Source organism: Lepidochelys kempii, chromosome 3 (assembly GCF_965140265.1).
Source record: "Lepidochelys kempii isolate rLepKem1 chromosome 3, rLepKem1.hap2, whole genome shotgun sequence".
Taxonomy (NCBI): domain Eukaryota; kingdom Metazoa; phylum Chordata; order Testudines; family Cheloniidae; genus Lepidochelys; species Lepidochelys kempii.
This window is the reverse complement of record NC_133258.1, coordinates 137,194,078-137,216,328: the sequence shown is the minus strand read 5'-3', so window position 1 is coordinate 137,216,328 and position 22,251 is coordinate 137,194,078. Positions and strand designations below refer to the sequence as shown.

Below are 22,251 nucleotides of genomic sequence, written 5' to 3'. Positions count from 1 at the left end.
TGTGAAATGCTTGACATTTGCCATGTCTGTTAGAGACAAGAAAGTTTTTACACGTCTACCCCAACATAACGCGGTCCACGGGAGCCAAAAAATCTTACCGCGTTATAGGTGAAACCATGTTATATCGAACTTGCTTTGGCACCCCTGCTCCTTGTCCCCTGACTGCCCCCTCCAGAGACCCCCCATCCCTAATCACCCCAGGACCCCACCCCCGACCCCTATCCACACTGCCGCCCTTGACAGGCATTCACTGGCAGCAGCGGGAAGCGGAGCGCCGCAACTGAGAGCTGGAAGAGTGGAGCGGGCTGGGGCCAGACTGCTCCGCTTCCACCAGTGCCGGTGAGTGCAGGGGTGGGATCCCTTCCCCCAAGCCCCCTCCCCCGAGCGACACGGCTGGGGCCAGGGTGAGGGAAGTGGAGTGGGCTGCTCCTGGCCCCCTGCTAATCACCCAGGCCACTCTGGGCCTGTGGGGTCCCCAAAAGAGCCCCCCACCAGGGTCTGGGAGACAGGAGCTGTGGGGGGAGAGGAGGGGAGGCCTGCTTTACTGTGTTGTATGCGAACCTGTGTTATACTGGGTCACGTTATATCAGGGTAGAGGTATACTACTTTTTACTCCTATAAAACCTTAAGCAAGTACAGCCAAGGCAGACAAATTGACATAGAAATAGGCTATGAACAGTGACAGTAAGTAAATCATTTGAAGATGTACATGTGTTTGTCAGTGACAGCATAATCAGACAGTATTCCCAGACATAGATATCCTGTGGTATTAAATATAAGAAACCAAAAAGGGGTGGGGGGAGGAGAGAGAAAAAAGTAGAACATTATGAGAACTGATCTTTTGTGAAAAGGACTTTTAAACCAGTAATCTGAACACCTTCTACCTCTTAGAAAAAGGGAAAAATAATGAAATTTGGAAGTGAAAACATTCCATATTTAGGAGTGGCTATCTCTGCTTCAAATTTTTTCCTCCATTTTTCCACCTGCTTTTCCACCTGTCTTGACTGGCATAGGAGTAAGATTAGAACAGAGTGCTGTATTATGCAGAGTTCACATTCCATCCTTCCCCACAGTATTCAGGCACTGGAGACAGGAATGCAAGCCCTGGATGACCTCAAGTGGCTGTATCAAGTTTAAACTCTCAAATTTTATTATTTTTGTCTAGAGAAGCACCGGATATTGATTGGTTCCTATGACATGAGACCTTTTGCATTAGGTTCCCCTAAAGCATTTGGATGGGTGCTACTTTTTATAATAAAAAAGATCTAACATTTTTAAAGATTATCTATGGCTGTTCATTCAGAAAAATGAGAGTGAACTGATTACAGCAAGAAAAGAAGTGACAATGCAATGGTATCCTGAAGTAGGAATAAGAAAAGGAGTACTTGTGGCACCTTAGAAACTAACAAAGGTATTTGAGCATAAACTTTCATGAGCTACAGCTCACTTCATCGGATGCATGCAGTGGAAAATATAATACAGTAGGGTTTTTTATCTACACAGAGAACATGAAACAATGGGTGTTATCATACACACAGTAAGGAGAGCGATCAGGTAAGGTGACCAGCAGGAGAGAAAAAAAACCTTTTGTAGTGATAATCAAGGTGGGCCATTTCCAGCAGTTGACAAGAACGTCTGAGTAACAGTGTGTGTGGGGGGGGGGAGGAATAAACATGGGGAAATAGTTTTACTTTGTGTAATGACACATCCACTCCCAGTCTTTATTCAAGCCTAATTTAATGGTGTCCAGTTTGCAAATTAATTCCAATTCAGCAGTCTCTTGTTGGAGTCTGGTTTTGAAATTTTTTTGTTGAAGAATTGCGACTTTTAGATCTGTAATCGAGTGACCGGAGAGATTGAAGTGTCTCCAACTGGTTTTTCAATGTTATAATTCTTGACGTCTGATTTGGGAGTGAATGTGTCATTACACAAAGCAAAACTATTTCCCCATGTTTATTCCCCACCCACCCACTGCTTTGCCGGTTTGCTTCTAGGCTGCCCTAACATATTCAAAATTAATACAAATATTAGAAGTCTAGTTTTGCCACGACAAAAAAAAATAGTTTTTGTTTTTTTTCTAGTATCTCACCCACAAGCACTGCCTGAGGCACTCATGTGACGAAAATGAGGCTTTGTAACTTTCAAAGTTTAAATCAGTAAAACTGGGCTAGAAATACTGCAAGAACAAGCTGTCATCATATTTACTTACTGGAACCAGGAACCACAGGACATAAAATTTAAAAATAATGAAGGAAATTACATGAACATATTAAAGACTTCACATATCCTTTTTTGTATTTTAGGGCAAAGGTTCAAGTTGTCCATCCCTATATTTTGAGTTATGGCATGGTGGTGAAACAAACTTGAGAATCATCAGGAACATTGAAAATAAATCACCCTCTCCCCCCACCTCCCACTTTTTTTGTTTTGAGCAAATAAAATACTGCCTATTAATATGAACAGTCATAGGGGATAAAAGAAACAAGTGGGGGCAAGTAACAGCAACATTCAATTTTTTTGCCAGATTATTAGCCATAACTTGAAGGATCTGCTAAAGGAACCTTTATGCCAATTAAACTTTCCTCAACCAGTGGGTATTACTGCAAAATTTATTACTGAAAAAGAAAATTAAAGGAAACAAATAGAAATAAACAACATTAATACTCTGTTGTTTTTAAATACTAGGTCCCAGCTACAAATTCAAGATATAGCTTGATTTGTAGGGAAGAGCTACTGTGAAGGTAAACAACCATTCAAAAATGTACTTGTAAATCTTACTAAAAAGGACTGGCTTTCTGATTGCTCTTTCAATAGCCTTAATGAGGATGAAGAAGCAACACAGACATACTATATCTGAAAATCTTTACAAATTCATTGCTTATTAAACAATTATTATTTGCATTATTCTTTAAACGATTATACATTCAAAATTAGATCCCTCAAAGGCTTTTCTGTACTGTGGGGAGGGTATTGGAAAACTGGAGATGGGAACCTGGTTCACTCTGGTGCCTAAGAACAGTGGAAACAGCAGGCCTGGTCATACAGACTTGTACTGCTAAAAAGAAAATGGGCATGTAGGCTGCCTAACTCATGAGATGGGTAGAGTGGGTCTTGATGAAGATACAATAAGCCACTGGAGGATTGATGGGGGTCCTTGCCATTTACAAAATGGCTGGCATGGGGTGGGGAAACCATTCGTAACCTCTCTTGCTGATTTATAAACCCCATCAAGTAAAATTTTTAGAGGTGAAGACTACACCTAGGAAAAAGCGTGTATGCACTTGTGTGTGTGTACACATGGAGGGCAGACAATGAGGAGGCTTCTTTCTCATGTATAAAAGAAAAGGAGTACCTGTGGCACCTTAGAGACTAACCAATTTATTTGAGCATAAGCTTTCGTGAGCTACAGCTCACTTCACTGGATGCAACTCACGAAAGCTTATGCTCAAATAAATTGGTTAGTCTCTAAGGTGCCACAAGTACTCCTTTTCTTTTTGAGAATACAGACTAACACGGCTGTTATTCTGAAGCATGTATAAAAGAAGGCCTAAGAGAGGTTCTCCCCCTTTATATTTTATATTAAACTGTCAGATCTTATCGACTTTGCTTGTCACTGGTTCTCCACTTGCCCATAGAATTTTCCAGGGAAAAGCAAATGAATCAAGTTTGTCTGAGAGAGGAAATGGTTTTAACTCAAACTACTTAAATTTAAGACACATTTTGTGGACTTTAATTAAAGGAGAATTCCTAATGAATTCAATGCAAGTTTTATTTGATAAAGTCACACAGAATCTCAACTGTTGTTTGTTTGCTAACATGCAACTTAACCATCCTACAGAGAGTGTGGAAGAAGAGTTCTGATTAAACACCCCTCCCTCCCCAACCTCCCCAAAGTATGACAATATTCAGAAGAGTCTTCCAGTACAGGAAAGGTGAGGCCTAGTGAATTCTGTTGGCTGTCAGGGAGAATGGAACTATTAATGTTGTTCTGTTCTTGTAACTTGTGTCATAGGCACCTGCAGTCTTGGTCAGGTGCGTCTTTTTATTATTGTATCTATTCAAACAGATGCATTATAAACCATGTATATTCCTCATTTATAGAATAAAACACTGAGCAAAAACAACAACTCAAAAAATATTATCTCAGGACCTTAGACTTAAAAAATTTTAAATATTTGGGGCAATGTTATTTTATCCCATCTGGAGGTCATCACTGAGAACCTTTGGCGCAACTTAAAACATTGCACTACTCCAGTTTTACATCAATGCAATTTCAATGCGGTTATCCAGCACAAAATTGGAACACGGCAGTGGATCAAGCCTTTTGTCTGAACTGTCTGCATTAAAGCTCCATTGACATATGGTGCTTACAAGTGGGTATAATATTTTGGGTAAATGCTGGATTTCTAGAGATCCCCTGACCTGCTTACTTAATGCTCCAGTAAAGGATGTGCATTTTAAACAGAATGACCGTTTATTTTGTCACCATCAGCTAGACTCTGTATTACACATAACTGGAAAAATGTGACCCCTCCTCCTATGAAAAATTGTGGCATAGTAAAATATGGACTGTACTGGTAATGGAAAAAAAAAAAAACTTTCACACCAAGTACACATACAAGAGAAGCACCAAAAAGAGAATAAGTATTTAGAAATGTGCTCACTCTTTATAGAATACTCAGAGGAGGAGGAGGGCTTCCCAGCCAGCAAAGCCAGAATCTTTAGCCAAGTTCTTCCCCTATTAGCCTTATCCTGAACAAGATAGCATGGCAAGATTTCATTGCAACTTTGGTCTAATGAAAAGTTAAAAAAAACAAACCCACCCACACAACACACTTTGGCTAATTTCCATCTATAATCCAGCATTCAGGCAGAGGCTTTTAAAATATTTGATGATAAAAAAACCAACACAAAAGGCTAATATATCCTCATTTATATTACAGTAGCATCCTATTGTGCAAGGCACCATAGAGACAGTCCCTGCCCTGAAATGTTTAAAATCTAGATAGACAAGGCAAAGCATGGAAGAAAGGGATTATTATTACTCTCATTTTACAGATAAGAAACCGAGGCACAGAGAGATTAAGTGATTTGCCCTGGGTCACATTCAGTCTGTGGCAGATCTGGGTAGAGCCCAAATCTCCTGAGTCTAAGTCTAGTACCTTAATGACAAGACCAGCCAAAGAATTTTTAGTAGGAACAGTCATTTCACAGGATAACTCAAAGCTCATCATTTTAACAAAGCCAACATATTGGGGGGGGGTGCATGTGTAGACATTATTTAATCTACAATTAAATAACAGTACTTCATATACACAGACAAGAAACGCAGTGTAAAGTTTGAATATAAACAATTTATGACATTGAATAACCAAGTTGTGTTGTAGCCTAAAAGGAGGATGAAAACATCTAAATGTATTGTTGTTTTATCAAGCTTTTTTCCTACATTTACAGCTAATCTGAATAAATAACTGTTTCCTGGCTAGAACATTCATAGATTGATAGAGTTTAAGGTCAAAAGGAACCATTAGGTCATCTAGTCTTATCTCCTGCATAACACAGGCTAAATTTCACCTAGTTAACCTTGTGTTGAGCCCAATAACTTTTGTTTGACTAAAGCATCTTCCAAAAAGGCATCCAGTCTTGAACTGAAGACATCATGAAATGGAAAGTCCATCACTTCCCTTGATAATTTGGTCCAGTGGTTAATCACTCCCCACTGTTAAAAATGCATGCCTAATTTCTAATTTGAATTTGACTGGCTTCAGCTTCCAGCATGTAATTCTTTGTATACTTTTCTCTGCTAGATCAAAGAAACCTTAACCCCAGCATTTTCTCCTTGTGTAGGTACTTACAGTCAAGTCACCTCTCAACCTTCTTTTTGATAAATTAACAGATTGAGCTCCTTTACCTGTCTCACTAAGACCCAGTGTTTCTGGACCTTAAATCATTTTGGTGGCCAGTATCATCTCACCTATGCCTTATACAGTGGTAAAATCACCTCCCTATCCCTACTCATCTGTTTACACATCCAGGGATTTCACTAGCCCTTTTTTGCCATGAGCTTCCAGTGTGATGCTATATTCAGCTGCTCATTCACTATGTCCCCTAATTTCTTTGGAGACTTACTACTTTCTAGGATATGTCCCCCATTCTCTATTATGGCCTTCATCCCTTGTTCCTATGTGTCTAACTTTACACTTGGCTGAATTAAAATGCATTTTGTTTGAATGGGATCGGTTTACCAAGAGATCTGGACTACTTTGTTTCTGCCTTGTCATCATTATTTACCATTCCACCAATCTTTGCATTATCTGCAAATTTTAAATCAGCAGTGATTTAATATTTACTTCCAGATCATTGATGAGCATGTCGAAAAGCATCAGGATTATGAGAGAATGGCACTGGTACACCTCTCCCCCTCACCAGATGATTTCCCATTAGCAACTACTCTGTGATCCGTCAGTTAGCCAGTTCTTAATTCATTTAACATGTAAGTCTGTTGATAAGTTTTTAATCTGAACGTCATGCATTATTAAGTCAAATGCCATGGAAAAGTATATTATATCTATGCAGTTACCTTTATCAACCAAACACAATTAACATAAGAATTGTCATTCCAGATCAGATTGGCGATCTATCTATTTTAGTATCAAGTAGCAGTCATTAGACAATAGAAGACCTTTGATTACTACCCATATTATCAGTGACCTTATTCTTTTAACTTATACTTTGTTGGCAAAGCTATATTGAATCTCTTTAAAGATGCGATTTCTCCCCCCGCCCCCCACGCACATTTCAGGATATTTTTTAAAGGTTTCCACTGTAGTTTGATTGATAGAAGCACTTGGGTAGAAAAAAAACTGAATACAGTTTGACTGCACTCACTTAAAGACCCAGATTCTAAGTCGTGACTAATAAATGCTTGGAAAATGGTATGCACAGGTGAGTTTAAGCAGCCTTCTTGTAATGGCTCAAGGACCCTCATAACAGCTAGGGGTCATCAGGACATGTGGACAACCTGGCTATACCACTTTTCCCCGACATATCATCTGCAATAGCCTCAGGAGAGGGAGGATCCTCCTTTTCTTTAAGGGACCCTCCTCTGACAAGTTACATTGGCCTTAAAGCATACCAAGATCTGGTTCATGTACTCATAGAATCATTTTGCAGCAGGCTTGTTTGTTAGAGGAGACGTAGTTTTCGTATTAGTCCGCCAATCTCCTTTATTCACTCTCTTTCAGAGACCAAAAACATTAAAGTTGTCTTAAAAAGGAAAATGACTCAATAGAATTTTAAAATTTAGTGTTCATGGATGAAAGACTATCCCTTTACTATATAGTGTCTTTTCCACTACAGAACACTATACAGTGAGAGTAGAATAGAGATTAAAAAATGGATGTTCTATCCCACAGATTACATTTTGACATTTGTTTTTATACAAAAAAAAATATCAGGACAGAAATGTCAATATATTGAAATTTTTTTCACAGAACAAGAAGTTCTGAATATTTAAGGAGAAGTGGGGGGAGGGAACAAAGCAAAATGTGAGTAAACAAAAAACCACAGCGCTGAACTCTCCCAAGCTTCAAAATCCTGGTTCACAGAATCATTTGTAACCCTTCTGCCGGTCAGAGTTGGCAGCAACAAGAGCCGGGTTCAGTATCTAGGGGTTTCATTCCAATAACACAATGCAAAACCAGCTCAAGCCCTCACCCAGTGACCTGGGACAAATATATACCACCCCCGCTGGGCGCCTCCAAGAGCCTCTCACAAGAGGCTGAGTGTAGCAAAAAGCCTTTTAATAATAGAGAGGAACAATGCGGCATTATGCTGGGAAAACACCAACAGAATTCATAACACAACCCATGAGCAAAAAACCCACCCCAAGCAAATTGGGATGTGTCCTTTCCCTTTGGTTCTTGAGTCCAGCAACCCAAAATCACCCAAAGTCCCAAAAGTCCAACAACCCAAAAGTCTCTGTCCCTGGTCAGGGCAGCCCCAGAGTTCGAAAGTTTATCTGCAGAGTTTTACCTCCCAACCTGAGTGGAGATGGGGGGGAGGGGTTAATGGGTACCGTACGTGGTCCAAAGCTGATTGCCCCATCTCTCCATGGGGCTCCGCTCTGCCAGCCGCCCCATGACCTGCTCCAGGCATCCGACAAACTGCTCTGCTTCACCAGCAGCTCTGCTCTGCCAGCCGTCCTGCAAACTGCTCCGCAATATATCTTCAAGGCTCCCCCACTACTTAACAAAATTCTCAGTCATTTCAGCTCTTAGTAAGTTTAGCTCTTTTGTGATTTCAGCTTGTAGTAGGGGAGCCTCAATGCTTGTGCACCATTAGCCCAAAGTGAATTCAGCTCAGCAGCCTGTAACTAGACTCCTAATGGAATCAAAATTAGCTCTGATATTCCACAGTGGAGAGAGGAAGTGCAATTAGCATGTAAGGCCCTCACCAGGAGGCCCATACCACCAAGTATTAATACCTGTCCCCAGCCTCTCTCCATTCACTGGGATTTGGAACCCATGACCCTTGCCTAGCGAGTGCTGCTTAGTTGATGGTGAGTCCTTCCATCATAACAAAAGGCCAAGTACAGTTCCACTGTCCTTGAGTCAACAGTGTGCCCTTGTTGCCAAGAAGGCCAATGGCATTTTGGGTTGTATAAGTAGGGGCATTGCCAGCAGATCGAGGGACGTGATCGTTCCCCTCTGTTCGACATTGGTGAGGCCTCATCTGGAGAACTGTCTCCAGTTTTGGGCCCCACACTACAAGAAGGATGTGGATAAATTGGAGAGAGTCCAGCGGAGGGCAACAAAAATGATTAGGGGTCTGGAACACATGACTTATGAGAAGAGGCTGAGGGAACTGGGATTGTTTAGTCTGCGGAAGAGAAGAATGAGGGGGGATTTGATAGCTGCTTTTAACTACCTGAAAGGTGGATCCGAAGAGGATGGACCTAGACTATTCTCAGTGATAGCAGATGACAGGACAAGGAGTAATGGTCTCAAGTTGCAGTGGGGAAAGATTTTGGTTGGATATTTGGAAAAACTTTTTCACTAGGAGGGTGGTGAAACACTGGAATGCGTTACCTAGGGAGGTGGTGGAATCCCCTTCCTTAGAAGTTTTTAAGGTCAGGCTTGACAAAGCCCTGGCTGGGATGATTTAGTTGGGGATTGGTCCTGCTCTCGTCAGGGGGTTGGACTAGATGACCTCCAGAGGTCCCTTCCAATTCTGATATTCTATGATTCACATAATCAGGATAATAGTTTATTCCTGCCCCAATAACAGAGAAACTGGGGCTCCTACAGCAGCCAAAGTGACCATCTAGGCAGGGTGGGTGTGCCTATGCAAAATGAGATCAGCCCCTGAAGTTCTTTTCCACAACCCACTTGCAACCAGATGTCAGGGTAGAGCTCATCCTGACTCTTAAATTCTCGGCTGTGGGGAGGATGTGTCGTCCTGACAAATCACACTCCCTATTATACCAATTCACTGGTTCCCTCCAAAGGGCCTCAGATCTTGTAGACCAGCAGATCTCCCAGCTTTTCCATCACCAGGTAAGGTATTGCCTTCCATCTGTCAGCTATCTTGTGTTTGCCAGCAATACCCAAATTTCACAGCAGGACTCTGTCCCCCGGCTGGAGCTCCTGTGAACACACTCTAGCATCATATTGATGTCTGTTGTGGTCTGCGTTCTTCCAAGCCGCAGAGGTAGCTAAGTGATAAGCATCCCGCAGCTTTTCTCTTAGCTATGAAACTCATCAGCAATATGTATCCCGACTGTCTCCATCCTCTGATACACCAAAGCACAAGTCTATGGGTAATCTGGGTTCTCGCCCAAACATCAAGAGACATGGGGTGACTCCCGTAGCATCATTCTTTGTGGCATTGTAGGCACGCACCAGAAATGCGACATGCTGGCTCCAGGTTGCCTTCTGCTCTGGTCGCAAAGTTTCCAACATATCTAATAGGGTTCGGTTGAACCTCTCTGGCCGAGGATCACCTTGGGGGTGACAAGGCATTGTCCTATACTTTTTAATTCCTGCTATCTTCAGCACCTCTCAAAATCCCGCCCCTGATCAGAGTGTATCTGAGCCAGGAATCCATAGACTGAGAAATATTTGTCCCACAATACTCGAGCTACGGTGGTGGCCCTCTGATCACGTGTGGGATATGCCTGTGCATACCGTGTAAAATGGTCAGCCACTACTAGAATGTTCCCAACATTCCTCTTGTCTACCTCTAAAGACAAGAAATCAATGCATACCAGTTCCAAAGATTTGTTGCTGGTGATGTTCTTGAGATATGCAGCCCTCGTGGGCAGAGTTTTCCTTTGAACACATCGAGCGCAAGTCTCACATTTCCTGCGAACATCTTCAGGCATCCGGGACCAATAGAACCTACTACGAATAAGTTCCAGGGTCCTCTCAATCCCTAAAATGTCCAAAATCATCATGCAGGGCCCTCATGGTCAGGGCTCTGTACTCTTTTGGCAGCACTAGTTGTGCTCGTTGCTTTTGTAAAGGGCCGGTGGTCATTCGGTGTAGCACTCCCTGAATCAGTTTTAGTTTGGTCCATTCTCTCAATAGTAGTTCACCCTCCGGGTTAGGTGGGACAACCGCAGCTGGGCTTCGCCCCTCCCTTTTGGCAAGTGGTGTAACACGAATGTCAATATCTTGCAGCTAGGCTTCTTGCCAGTCAGCCACATTGAGCCTGGGCAAGGGAGATTGGTCCAGTGCAATATATTTCACTGAAGCAGAAGGCATGCATTCAGGGGGCAGGCCCAAAGCTTCTGCAACACATCCCTGAAGGCTCTCACGGGCCTCTGACTCTCAGCGACTCACACTGCAAATAGCTCTCACTCCATCTGTGAGAATCACAGCAACTTCTAGAGCCTGCGGACTCCTGGACAATGCATCTGCATCTACATTGCTTCTCTCTGATCGATATTGAACGCTGAACTCACAGCTAGCCAAGGTGGCCACCCATCTCTGCCCTGTAGCATCCAGCTTAGCACTTGTTAACACATAAGTCAGTGGATTGTTGTCTGTCCACACCTGGAAGTGAGCACCATACAAGTCGTCTTGAAATTTCTCAGTGATGGCCCATTTCAAGGTCAAGAATTCCAGCTTGTGGGTGGGATAGCGAGTTTCACTATCAGACAATCCTTTGCTGGCAAAGGCTACAGGTTTACGTTTGCCTTCTACTTCCTGGTACAGGACTGCTCTCAGACCCTCCAAACTGGCATCAATATGCAGGATAAATGGTTTGCTTGGGTCAGCAAAGACTAGGACTGGAGCATGAGTTAGGCAAGTAATGATTTCTCAAAAAGCCCTTTCACATCTCTCATCCCACCATGGCCCAAATGGTTCGAAGGGGCCATAGTGTCTCTGTACAGGAGGCTTTGGGGACCTGCCATTATTCTTGGTCTTAGATTTGTTCTTGCTGGACTGGTGTCCCCTGGTAAGATCATTCAGAGGCTTTACAATTGTAGCATAGTTTTTCACAAATCTGCGGTAGTAGCCACTAAATCCAAGAAAGGTCTTGAGTTCTCTGTAGTTACTTGGACATGGCCATGTAGTGAGTGCTTCTATTTTATCAGGATCAGTACTCACACCCTCTTGGGACACGATGTGACCCAAATACTTCACTGAGGTTCTGCAGAACTGGCATTTGTCAATTGAAAGCTTCAGACCATAATCCTCCAACCTATCAAGCACTTTAAGAAGTCTTTCTTCATGCTCCTCTAAGGTTCTTCCAAACACAATTAGATCATCCAAATAAACTAACACTTGCAGGAAATTCATGTCTCCCACAACTTTCTCCGTGAGACGTTGAAAGGTAGTAGGTGCTCCAGAAATCCCTTGGGGCATGCGTTCGAACTGATAAAACCCTAATGGGCAGATGAAGGCTGTCTTCTCCTTATCTTCTTCTCCCAGAGGGATCTGGTAGTATCCACTTCGAAGATCCAACACAGAGAACCACTGGCTTCCCAGCAAACAGTCTAAGGCATCTTGGACTCGAGGCATAGTGTACTGGTCAACCACAGTACAGCTGTTTAGGGTGCGGTAGTCAATACACATCCAGATTTTCCCATTCTTTTTACGGACCACCACAATGCGTGAGGTGTATGGGCTGCGGGACTCTGTAATGATGCCATTCGTGGCCAGCTCCTGAAGATGATGTCGCACATCTTCCATCTCAGAGCAGCAATCTTTCTAGATCTCTCCCTGAAAGGTCGAGAGTCATGTAGTCTGATATTGTGTTCTACTCCTTTTGCACATCCCACATCCTACTCATGCAGTGAGAACACCTTGGATCTTTCGCAAAGTTTCTTCCTCAGGTGATCTTTCCACTCCTCAGACACTGGTGAATCTCCAAAGTCAAACTTTGCTGGGTCTATTGTCGGAACTTGAGTTTCACACTGGGGTTTTACAATTGACTCAGGCTCAAAGAGGTCTGCTATCTTTTGTCCTTGCTTCACAACAACATCATGACTCGTTTCATTAGCAATCAGTATAGTCACCCTTTCCTGGGCTTCAGCAGGTAGGGTTATGACTCCACTGGGGACCAGCACTCCTTCAGGGAGCTCTCCTCCCATCGGCTGCTCCATTATTGCTAACATCCCTTTACTGCCTTTCAGCCAGGTACTCATGACAAGCATTTCTTCTTCCGTCCTTGCAGGCACTACTAAGGGGGTCATGCCCGCATACTTCAGTGCTCCAATCGGTAGCTCAGATGTCTCCCTCTTAGCACTCTCAATTTTCCTATAGGCTTCAGCACAAAGCGTATGGATCATCAGGGTATTCAGGTACTGGTCCCCAGCCCGCCTTCTGCAGTAATCTGCGAGTACCTTGGAGACTGGAGTTGGTCCCTATCAGCACAGACACATCAGAGGTCCCTTTAGGGTCAGGGCATGTTAAGACAGCTATGTCTACCTCTTCTCTTACCCCAGAAACCTCCCCTGGGAATTGCAGATGCACTATGACATACCCTTGGTAGGGGTATTCATCCATGCTGAGGCCACACAGGCCCAGGTCAGTCAGTGGCTGTATAGGCAGGTGCCTAAGCATCTATTGGTAGAATGACTGAAATATAATAGTCACTTGAGATCCAGTGTCAGGCACTGCTTTACACTCCACCCCTTCAATCCTCACTGTGACCTCTGCTTGAGGTCCTATCAGTCCTGCAGGGATCCCAGCTGGACTGTCTTTTCTGGGGGAATCTTCAAATCCTGCAGGCCTGGGGGGGTCCCTGTCCCCAGACCCTCTGGCAGCTACCGGATCTCTCCCAACTGATCCTCAGCTTTCCATACACTAAGGAGGAGTTTTCATTATGGCACTTGGCAGCACTGTGTCCATCCTGACCACATCGATAGCAGAAGAATTGATCTTTCCCCCTTCACCTGGGTGGGATGGTGGCTCTAAGTGCGGGCTTCTCAATCGCCACAGTTTGAGGCTCCTTATTCCTGGAAGTCTTAACTCGGTCAACGGTGCTTTGCAGCTCAGCTATCTGTTCCGTCAGGACCTGCATTTGCTGGGCAAGCTCCTCTCTGGTGCTCACCATCAGTACACTGGTCGTTTGCAGTGGTGTTGTGTTGGCTGGCTGCGATGTTTGGGCTTCCCAAAACTCACTAGCAGCCTTCCTTTCTTGCTCCTCTCTGACCTCTTTTATCAGCTGGGAGTAATTGGGGGATGTTCCTGTCGTTCTCTAAGCTGGAGATGAAGTAGAATCAGATTCTGATACTGAGTTCCTCTTACAATTTGAGCCAGTCTGATCTGAACCATCTGCTCAGCAGTCACTGCTCCCCTCATGACAGTTCTCTGAAGCAGTCTCTCCAGTCTCTGTATGTAGGCTGAAACCTTCTCGCCCTTTTGCTGTCGGGAATTAAGGAACTTACAGTAGCTGTCTTCAGGGCCCTCTACGCTCCCAAAGGTGTGTTCCAGGGCCCCTAGGCAGTCCTTCATCCTGACCCCAGGGTCAGTGAGCTTCAGGGTGCGAATCACATCTAATGCTGGGCCGTCAAGGCTCTCTATTAAGCATCTTTGCTTTTCTGCATCTGGTACGGCCCATTCTTGCAGCATTTCAGTAGTATGCTCTAACCAGAGTTCAAACTCCTCCTCCCCAGCAAATAACCTTAACTTACGACAAGAGTTTGACGCAATGTTTGCCCTAGAGCTTTTGTCCAATCATCGGCAGAGGCTGCAGCCTCTGAGCTAGAAGCTGCTGAGCTGGGGCCCAACAAACCTGACATATTAGCCATTATACAAACAGTAATGTCCTCAAAATATAAGCACAAACAAGACAAAACAAATTGTTTCCCAATGTAGTGGATCACTCAACAGGTGCTTGCGAGGGGTACCGACCCAGGGATCCCGGACAAGCCCCCAAAAATGTCAGGGTAGAACTCATCCTGACTCTGCTTACACATTCATAGATTTTAAGAAAGAAGTTTAACCTGTTCATTTCAATATGAAGCAAAAAAAAAAAAAAGTGACCTCATCTCTAACCTTTGGGGAGAATGAAGCACTTGCATGAGAGGAAAGTGATCAGGAACAGCCAGCATGGATTCACCAAGGGAAGGTCATGCCTGACTAATCTAATCGGCTTTTATGATGATATTACTGGTTCTGTGGATGAGGGGAAAGTGGTGGACGAGTTGTTCTTTGACTTTAGCAAAGCTTTTGACACGGTCTCCCACAGTATTCTTGTCAGCAAGTTAAGGAAGTATGGGCTGGATGAATGCACTATAAGGTGGGTAGAAAGCTGGCTAGATTGTTGGGCTCAACGGGTAGTGATCAATGGCTCCATGTCTAGTTGGCAGCCGGTGTCAAGTGGAGTGCCCCAAGGGTCGGTCCTGGGGCCGGTTTTGTTCAATATCTTCATAAATGATCTGGAGGATGGTGTAGATTGCACTCTCAGCAAATTTGCAGATGATACTAAACTAGCAGGAGTGGTAGATACGCTGGAGGGGAGGGATAGGATACAAAAGGACCTAGACAAATTGGAGGATTGGGCCAAAAGAAATCTGATGAGGTTCAATAAGGATAAGTGCAGAGTCCTGCACTTAGGACGGAAGAATCCAATGCACTGCTACAGACTAGGGGCCGAATGGCTAGGCAGCAGTTCTCCGGAAAAGGACCTACGGCAAGTTCTGCGGAAAAGGACCTAGGGGTGACAGTGGATGAGAAGCTGGATATGAGTCAGCAGTGTGCCCTTGTTGCCAAGAAGGCCAATGGCATTTTGGGATGTATAAGTAGGGGCATAGCGAGCAGATCGAGGGACGTGATCATTCCCCTCTATTCAACATTGGTGAGGCCTCATGTGGAGTACTGTGTCCAGTTTTGGGCCCCACACTACAAGAAGGATGTGGATAAATTTGAGATAGTCCAGCGAAGGGCAACAAAAATGATTAGGGGTCTAGAACACATGACTTATGAGGAGAGGCTGAGGGAGCTGGGATTGTTTAGTCTGCAGAAGAGAAGAATGAGGGTGGATTTGATAGCTGCTTTCAACTACCTGAAAGGGGGTTCCAAAGAGGATGGCTCTAGACTGTTCTCAATGGTAGCAGATGACAGAATGAGGAGTAATGGTCTCAAGTTGCAGGGGGGGAGGTTTAGATTGGATATTAGGAAAAACTTTTTCACTATGAGGGTGGTGAAACACTGGAATGCGTTACCTAGGGAGGTGGTAGAATCTCCTTCCTTAGAGGTTTTTAAGGTCAGGCTTGACAAAGCCCTGGCTGGGATGATTTAACTGGGAATTGGTCCTGCTTCGAGCAGGGGGTTGGACTAGATGACCTTCTGGGGTCCCTTCCAACCCTGATATTCTATGATTCTATGAATGCTAGATACCTTCTACTCCTATAATTTCCATTCTTTAGTCTATGGACTTTCAGAAAAAAGATAGTGAAAATATTTTCTAATGTATTCAAGGCAAGCTGCTTCAGCTTTGAAGCCAGTTAATCCAATGAAAGAAAAAGCATGATTTTCAGACCCAGAAATCACCTGAAGAACTTTCCCAGACACTGTCTACACAACATAGCCTCTTTTTAACTCCAGTCCATGATCTGGTATGTGAACATATTTTTGTGAGTAACAAAGTAATACCGTATGAGTTCATAAAGAAGAGAGGTGAAGGACTGGAAGATTTGGTTGTGTGCTCTCCTATTTAAGCAAGTGTTCTTTCACAACCCAAGAGGGAGGTAAAAGCACTTGATTATTGCTAGAAGTGTTTTTATTTTGTTACTAAAAAGTATGCTGACTATATTTTAATAATAATTTGAAGTGCATTGGGTAGGGAGGTGAAAAGACTTAGCTGGAAGATCCAGGATTCTCCTCCATCATGTATTTATTGACGTTTCAACCTAAAACAATTTTTCCAACTTTTCCTATTAATTTCTGGGGGACAAAATTGATTGGGTTCAAACTGAACTTATTTTTTCTATGATGCCAACGAACTGAAAAATCAGTTATTTGCACAGCTCTAATCCTATAGGCTATGCACCATTCCACAAACAAATTTTTGAAACTATTAATTTTAAAACATAAAAAATGTAGTTTAATCATGTGTAACCCTTCTGCCAGGTGGAGCCAGCAGCAACCAGGGCCAGGTTCAATATCTAAGGGTTCCTTTTCAACAGTACAAACACAGAACCAGCACAAGCCCCCTCCCAGTAACCTGGGAAAATTACATAACACCTACGGCACCTCTGAGAGGCAATACTTCCCCTCTCACAAGCACAGAGTCTGAGCGTAGAAAATAAACTTTTAATAAAAGGAGAGAAGTCACCCGACATTAATTAGGGAAAATGCCACAAGCAGGATTCATAATCATAAAACTGTGAGCAGGACACCCACGCCAAGGTGTGTGGGGCAGTGTGTTCTGCCTCATGTTCTTGAATTGTACAACCAAAAGTTCGTTTTCTGTGCTCCTCTCTGCTCCCTCACCATCCTCCACTAACAGTGGTTGTCCTTGGTCAGTGAGGACCCCGGGTTCAGAGGTGCACCTGTGTGAGTTTACCTCCAATCCGGGGAAGAAGGAACCTTGCTTGCTTCGCCATCTGATGAGCACTTGCTCAGATTGACCACCTCACCAGACACTCACTCGCCGGCCCATGGTCAGTCATCTTCTGCTCCCACCTGACTCTCTGCTGTGACCTCTGTACATCAGTCTCTTAGTGATTTTCAGCTCCTTACAGGCTGGGCAGAAACATTGGCCCACCACAAGCGATTTCAACTCTCATTTGAGCACTTTAAGGTAACAAAAGGGTCCTAATGAAGCCTATTTAGCTTTGAGCAGTGGAGAAGAACAGGTTAAACCAGACTGAGGACCCTTAGGGAGAGTTCATGTCTCCTGGCTGGGATACCTGTCCCCACCCCTCTTACTTTCACAGGGATCTGGCATTCGAGCCTCTGGCTTAGCAAGTCCCTTTCAACTGAGGGTGACCCCTCAATCTGGACAAGCTCAGCACAGTTCTGCTCCCCTTTAGTCATACAATAAAGATAACATTCATAACAAAATTTCAATACCCCTACATTCAGTACTAAAGTGGTTTGTAACCCAACACCAGCCAAAGCTGATCACCTGGAGCTACACAGCTCCTGTATGCTAGATACCTACGCAGAGCAGGTGTGTTCATGTAAATACAGTTTGCTTCTGAAGTCTCTCCCCCTCCCAAACTAGTTGTCAGGGGAGAGTTCAGTTCAGACCCTGCTTACATATAAAGACATACTTCTGCACAATATTTTAAATGTAGTTATTTAAGTTTAGTTATTCTTAACTACTTACATTATGTGAATTGATATAGGGTAATTTCTCAGATCTATTTCTCTCAGGATATGAACTTGCAGCTTGATATATCCTGCACATGCTAAATCTTCCTATTATATAGAGCATCTACAACTCCAAGTCTAATGAAGCTTACTCTGTTTTAGCTTCTTCATTAAGCCTGAAGTCAAATTCTAATTTTCTATGTATGACTGCCTGCAACTATACCACCTCACAATGCAATCCCTTTACATTTCTCAAGTTAAAAAAGAATTAGGCTAGGTAAGTATTTGGATGGGAGACTACCAAGCAACATACAGGTAGTGAAAGAAGTGATGTTGGTCAGTTAGTAGATGGCACTGAACCAAATCCCCTCTGTGGAATTGTAAGGCACCATACAGCTGGAGGGTTTTGGCTGTAATGTAAAACTACCGCCCTCACTACTTGTCAGTAGAGATCTTAATAAGAATGCTAGGAGAATGAATATTGACCCTGGTGTAACAGCTAAATTCCAGGTCAGGCAACTGCATCACCACTGCAATGTAACTGGATACAGTAAGCTTCATTCAACTGTCACATTAGCATCACATTTGCTGTGTTATACATCAGAGGTTGCTATACTTAACAGAAAACTCCTGTCTCTAGAAGCTTGCCTACACTTAAAACTTATCATTTTAACTATACTGGTCTAGTTAAGGCAGACGACATTCCCTCATCTCCAGTATGGGCCCAGTTACACTGTTCTAGCTCATTCCAGTTGAGGAACATAATAAGCTACTCTGGTATAGAGGCACCTTTATACCCAGTATTATTGCATGCAGACTAGGCCTTACAGTATATTGGTTTAAAAAATAAATTACACCTTTGAAAGATGGTTATATCTGTAGACCTTTTCTAGTGAGACCTCTATTATAATGCTTTCTTAACCAAGTCAATGCAAACACGGGGATCCCGTGCACAATGACCTGCAGATCCTGCCAAAGACAAGGTTAAAATCCTGCAACCTTCTATGGAGCTGCATCAAGACCTTATACCCACTTTGACGCAAAAGCTCAATGGAGAGTCACATGGAGCGCTGACTACTCAAAACAAAACAGCTTGACATTGACCCTGCCAAGAAACCACTGGGTTTTGATATTCATCAGAAAGACCTGTGCAGATTGAATCACACTGGAAATGTGGACAAACCCTCTTTAAAAGGAAAATGAGGCATACACCTGTATGCGACTGTGGTCACCAGCACAAACAATGGAGCACATATCTGAAAGACCGAATGGGACACTCAGCGGGGGCCTGTAAGACATTCACCAGCTCACTGCTGAGGCAATGTGCTGGCTATACAACCTCCAATATAAATTTGTAATTGTTGCTACCTACCCAAGGCATACAAAAGACTACGACGACTCGTGGAATGACTTTGTAATTTTATTTAGTTGTCAGTTAACTGGAGTGCAACAGAACCAAAAAACTTCTAGTCTAAACCAACCTATACCTATTTCAAAAGGCATGATAATGTCTGCAAAATGCCAAGATCCTCGGATGAAAGATACTGAAGAGCTAAGTATTTTTATACGGTCTTTATTTACTAGTAAACAAAAGTCAGACAGTAACGCAAAAGGCAATAAAAATCACTCAACATATCTAGTCTATTTATAAGTGCCCAAGAGAGATCACATACTGCGACACTTATCCTTGGTGTAAGTAAATGGTTTTCACTACATTTATAATTAATGGCGATGAATTGGGCCCATTTGTTCTAGTCTTTTTGGTAGTAACAAGCGGGAGGAGATTCCTGCTCAAGGTAATTAGTTTTCCATTCACTTTGATGGGAGAAGGATCAGCATTAGGATCTTTATCAGCATTAGGAGCAGAAAGCAGGCACAGCATTCGAGTCTGTTTCAGATTCATTCATTCAGTTCAGCATATGAAGATCATATTTCTCACATACCCATGCTGAAATAGCAGGCTGTTTAGTATCCAAAGTGGCAAGTCAGTAGAATCGCCATGTGCTGTATGCAGTATATACTAAATCGTCTGTTTGGCAGCTGTTCTACCACCCATTATCTCCAGCAGGTCTTACTTCGCACCTATAGTAAAATGCTAACTTTGAGGCAGAATATTATGGGGAATTTAACACTGTGCATTGGGACTTCCACATCTCCAGTCATACATACATTATATAAAACACAAACACTTATATATAAACACACACACGTCAAGAAAAGAGAGTCTCAAGTCTACACTGAAAAAGGGAACACCCAGGAAAAGCCAGCACCTTGTGATTTTACTCTCTCTAGAGCATTATTAAAAAATGTTTATATTACAGTACGGTCACAGTTATAGGACAAACTGTCCCTTAGACTCCTCAGGTGACAGACCGCCTCAGGGGCCTGGCTTCCCACACCTCATTTAGAGCAGAATTACATAGTCCAGTCACTGAGATTGGAACTCTGGGCTGCAGGTCCCCATTTCCCAACACTGTTAATGCAACAGGACCAACTTAATTTGGCACCTGTAAGCCCTTTCCCTCCAGGAGCTTGAGACTATCAGCAAGTTGATTAAAATGACTCGAAATCAGACTCTTAAAATAAATAAAGCATGCATTCCTTCTGTGATGCTTGGGGGTGGGTGGGGGGGGGAAGGAGGGGTTGAGCAGGGGTTAACCCAGCCCAGTAAGGGGTTGTGTCACCTTCTGCCTCATAATGCTGAGTGCTTCTGTGCTGTGTGCAGCTCTGGCTCAGAGCCCTGCCACAGTAGCCTGCTTACAGCGCAATGGCCCCACCCTGGCTTCCACCAGCCTGGTTACTCCTTGCAGAGTGACAACGATAGCCATTCCAGCCTTGAGTTTCCCCAAAACCATCTCCCACCTAGTGTCCCCTCACCAGACCCTTGTTGAAGTTATCAAGTTCGCTACCTCCAAAGACACAGAATACACACCAGCCAGCTAGTTAAGCTGAGGATTTTACCTTCAGTTTACTATAGCAGTGAGATGGTTTTGTAAAAATAAAACACGTTTATTAACAACGGAACCTAGATTTAAGTGATACCAAGTAGAAGGAATAAGGACAGAAACTGTTACAAACAAACGAACACACACAAATAAAAATAACTTAGATTTTATTCTTAAAAGCATAACAAATAGAGTCTTGTTCAATGTAGTTTTCTCACCAGTCATTCTTCCCACACAGCTGGCCAATCTTTAGCCAAAATCCAATACAGAGCCCAAAGCGCTTGGCTTCTTTGTCTCCTCAGGTGTAGGACGACTAAATGGCTTTTTGCCTCCGTTTATATTTTTCCCCAATATTTTGGCCCTGTTTCAAGAGGCAGGAAGGCTTCTTGAGGGTGCAGTCTTCATCCCCTTTTCATTGTCCTAGGTCACACCTTGCTTAATTTACAATGGAGGCAATGTCAAACTTGCAAAACAACATTCCTTTGTCTTCAGCAGGCTGTGCTTGGGCATAGTCTGCCAAACACATTTGAGAACCTTATTTCCAGCACACATCTATAATTCTTTATACACCACCATTACATACATCACACAATAATATTAATAACCAGTGTGTTACCAGTTCTCATATGATACCTTACATAGCCTCTTTTAGATACGGATTATGACAACAGTGAGTTGTGGCAATGAGTATGTCCGGCCTGATAAGACTTATGGTATGCCCTCTGTCTGTTGATATTGAGGGGCTCCTTTGCTCATGTACATAGTAATAAGCCAGACTGGTGGCCTCTTGCACAGGCATCAGGGATTTATCCCAAAGAACAGCTCTGATTTCTTCAGAGTATATACTCAGAAAATGCTCTTGTGCAAAGAGGTCAAAGAACTGGTCATAATTCTCAGTCCTTTGCCCATTCCCTCATCCAATCACACATTTTATAAACATATTCTCTGAGAGTCCTGTTAACATCTTCCCCCAAAGGTAAGGAGTAAAATAGAGTAAAGGAGTAAAAATAATAAAAGGACTATATACATGGGTCTAATTTACACCCTAATCTTTCCTTGTCAGCTTGTGTAAATTCCCTTCAACCCAGCCAACTTCTGCCTCTGGTTAGGAGGAAAAACAGTCCTGCACACAGTAGGCTCACTCTGTCTGTGTTTCCTTGCCAGCCTTTTAGCTTTCACTGGCATTCTCTGGGCAACCTCTGACCACTCACTAAACCCCACCCTTTTCTAGCCCTGGGTATCCTGTAATGGCTTAGCGTTCCCCTGGAGTTCTCTTCTCAGCTCTACCAAAACAACTATGTCATCAGGGGTGGGACTGAGGAGTCACCTCACCATGGCTATAAGCCTGGGTCATTGTGTTCGAGAATTTGTTGGGATGTTCTTTAGCTAGTTCATTGTTTTACCTTTCCTGCTCGATTTCCTTAACAACTTCTGACCCTCATCAGCACACACACACAAAATATTAATAAAAAGAGAATACATACATCTCCCAGTTCATTACCAGTAGCACCTAGATGCCAATCATATCAGAG

At 43.3% G+C, this 22,251-nt stretch overlaps 1 protein-coding gene across 4 annotated transcripts in view; it reads right to left on the bottom strand.

Moving 5' to 3' along the window:
* CHRM3 (cholinergic receptor muscarinic 3) overlaps positions 1-22,251 on the bottom strand; it is a 462,402-nt gene that overhangs the window by 405,786 nt on the left and 34,365 nt on the right. The gene's annotated exons all lie outside the window — the stretch shown is intronic.